The 3105-nt window shown below is 40.1% G+C and overlaps 1 protein-coding gene across 4 annotated transcripts in view; it reads right to left on the bottom strand.

Moving 5' to 3' along the window:
• Positions 1-3105, bottom strand: part of LOC308062777 (contactin-6-like) — a 169137-nt gene that overhangs the window by 115054 nt on the left and 50978 nt on the right. The window lies entirely within an intron of this gene.

Genomic DNA, 3105 nt, shown 5'->3' with positions numbered 1-3105 from the left:
CTGTGATGCAATTAGCAACATGTTTATGAAGTCTTTTTAAGAGCAGAAATCAGGTAAAACCTGTTAGCATCAAATCAAAGTAACTAAATGATCTCATAGCCCATCCTCTCTAAATACAGTCACAGTCCCTCTTCCTGCATCTTGCCAAGAAATTTGTTGTCTTTGAAATGGCAGGGGAAGGGCTGCCCCTCTCTCTGTGGCTTGCCACCACTCCTTCACCCACCCCAGCACTTCACCTTTGGGGCACTCTCTTTTGCTGGCTTTGTTGTGCCAGAGTATGTTTGTTGTTCACTGATGTTGGGAAATGAGCTGAACCACATGATACCCCATAAAGTGGAAGCAAAGTTTTTTCTTTAAATGTCACTCTTCACTCTCCTGAGAAGGTCATTGCATTACCAGTCACCCTCTCCTGCCAGGTACTAGGAAGTCATTTACACGAATACGGCTTTCAGGGTCACTGTTCCCCAAAGTCATGTACACTTCCATGTTGTCCAAAGGAGACCAAATTATTATAATTCTCTGGCTCATCAGTGAGTCTTCGAATGCCTCTGGTTGTTCAGAGAAGCCTTAACATTTCCAGGCTGGACTAGTTCATCTCCACAGTTCGCTGTTAGAAATAGCAAAGATGTCACTTGTCTTAAAATATATGGTCTGCTGTTCCATTCCTAAAGGTGCTGTTATGCTAACAATAAATCTGCAAGAGACTGCAGGCAGAGTGTGGGATGTGATGTATTCAATATTCATCATGCTGGGACCCAAAGGAGTTTCAGGACACTTTACATCATGAAATTTCTCTCTTTAATTTAGCAGTTTCAAAATGATGGGCCAAAATACAGCCCGGGAGGTTGCAGTTGCATCTTCAATTGAATTTGAGCCAATAAACCAAAGGACTGTGTGAAAAGACAGTTACTGCCTCATTTCCAAAATGAAGGTTCAGACTGGCTGGTTTGGCTTTTAATATTTCTGTTGTCTGTAGCTAATTTTAAGACCATGATAGCTTTTACTGGTATTTTCCTTTTTCCTCGTCTTTAACCCTGGAAAAATTGTTTGCTTCCATGATGGGGCCAAGACCATCAGCAGAGCAAAGGATAGTTGCAAAGGCCATCTCCATATAGAAGACTACGTGTATTTATTTGAAGGGCAGAAGCCACCAGGAATCAGATGAAAGAAGGGTCACGAGAGCCTTTAGAAATGGGAAGGGCACAGAAAATTTGGATAAGCTGTCCAGGAGGAAGACGGAAACTGCAGAAATAATGAGAGGATAGTTTTCCTCCTCTTCCTGGACAGTGAAGAGCCTCAGAGAATTGAAAGAAGGAAGCAGGGAAGCTCAAATATTTGCAGTGAAACTGGTGCCAAAGTGGGACTGTACATAACCTGCTGTGTAGGGCGCTACCAACAGACTTACTTGTTCCCCCAGGATCATACACTTAGGTCAGCCATTCGGAAAATCAAGCTGCGCTGGTTTCTCTTCTTCCCTAACATCTGCAACCTGTGTTTATCCTGTATTCCTAAACTGGGTACTAGAAAAGGGTGGCAGAACGGCTTTTGCAATGTATTTATAATCAAATTATTCTTTGCATTGCAGCATTGGACAGAATCCATATATGAGGATATGTGAGGAGGAGAGAATGGAGGGACCAGAAAGACAGATAGGTGAGAGGCCCATTGTTGCATAGGCAACCTGCTGCAGAGCCAGGGTCTTCCAGGTATTTCCAAATAGCAGTCTAAGATGTATCGGATGAATGCTTAAGATAGCTTACTGCCCCAATACGATATTGCTGGCAACCAGCCTTGCACAATATCTCCAGAGGAAGGAGCATGAGCTAGAAGCAGCCATAGGAGGAAAACTCAAGATAGTTTTGGTGTGAAGAAACAATTATTTTATTTCTTGAGCACATTGGACACATTACTGCTCATATCAGCTTCTCAAAATTCTATCTAGATCTTCAATCCAGAAAACAAGTGCTCTTTGTTAGAGTATTAATACCAAGCAAGGTTTAAATTTAAACAACAATGTAAAGAGATGGTTCTCATGCACCCTTATAACAAGTACACAGAATTTAAAGTAATGATCTCTGAATTTATCTTCATCACCCTTCTTGCCTCTGGTGCTCTGCTTAGATCAGATTATCTCATTTGAATAGCAATGGGTTATGAAAAAAAGTCTAATCTATTCCTTCACTGTGTCACTGTGCATGCATACATTACTTTATTTTATTTTACTCCCTAAGGCACTTGCAAGAAAACCCCCAAATCCCTTGTTGAGTTGCATAAAAAAGCTCTGCTGGAAAATAAGAGTTGAATGGAATATTACTCTTTCCATGATCTCACCATATAGAAAAATACAGAGGGTAGTTTGATTTCTGAGTAATTGAATTGCCATTTTGGGGGGCTAATAATATTTAGCTCTGCTGTACAGCACATTTTATCCTTAGATTTAAAATTCATTTATAGGTCAACTATCATTTTTATTCTATATGTCTGGTAGAACTGAGGTAGAAACAAGGAAGAAATGACTGACCTATGTCATCTAACAACCTGAATTACTTTCCGAGCCCCAGACCCCATGACTGCTCAGCATCATGACTAGTTCCTAATTTTCCCACTCAGTTCTATTACTTCTAAATTGATGCAAACCATCCATGTAATAAATCAAAGGAATTTTGCCCATAACTGCAGGTTTGACTATTACCATCAAGCATATTTGAGAATGGAATGCCATGTAGTGCAAATCAGCATAGCTTCACTGAAATCAATGGAATTAATTTATACCCGAGTATAAATTAACTTATCTCAGTGAAGTCAGCGGGAGCTTTTGCTGTTCCTTTAATTGATGGCAGGATCAGGACAAAGGTGCCGTTGTGCTCTACTCTTAGTACCTGGGCATATGGAACATTTAAATTTTTACCTATTGTTAGGTCTTCAAAAAACTGAACAGGTTAACATAAAAGCGAGCTCCTAGTATCTTTTAACTCAGTTAGCCTAGGATACTGGTCTCATTAAAAGATGATCCTCTAGCAAGAAAGATGAAGATGGTGAAAAGTTTGAAAAATGAAAGCTTTGTGAAAAGACGTGAAGGAAAGTGTTATACCTGGAAATAGGAAA

This window comes from Falco punctatus (assembly GCF_963210335.1).
Source record: "Falco punctatus genome assembly, chromosome: 4".
Lineage (NCBI taxonomy): Eukaryota > Metazoa > Chordata > Aves > Falconiformes > Falconidae > Falco > Falco punctatus.
The sequence above is the reverse complement of the archived record's forward strand: the minus strand, read 5'-3'. Positions and strand labels throughout refer to the sequence as shown.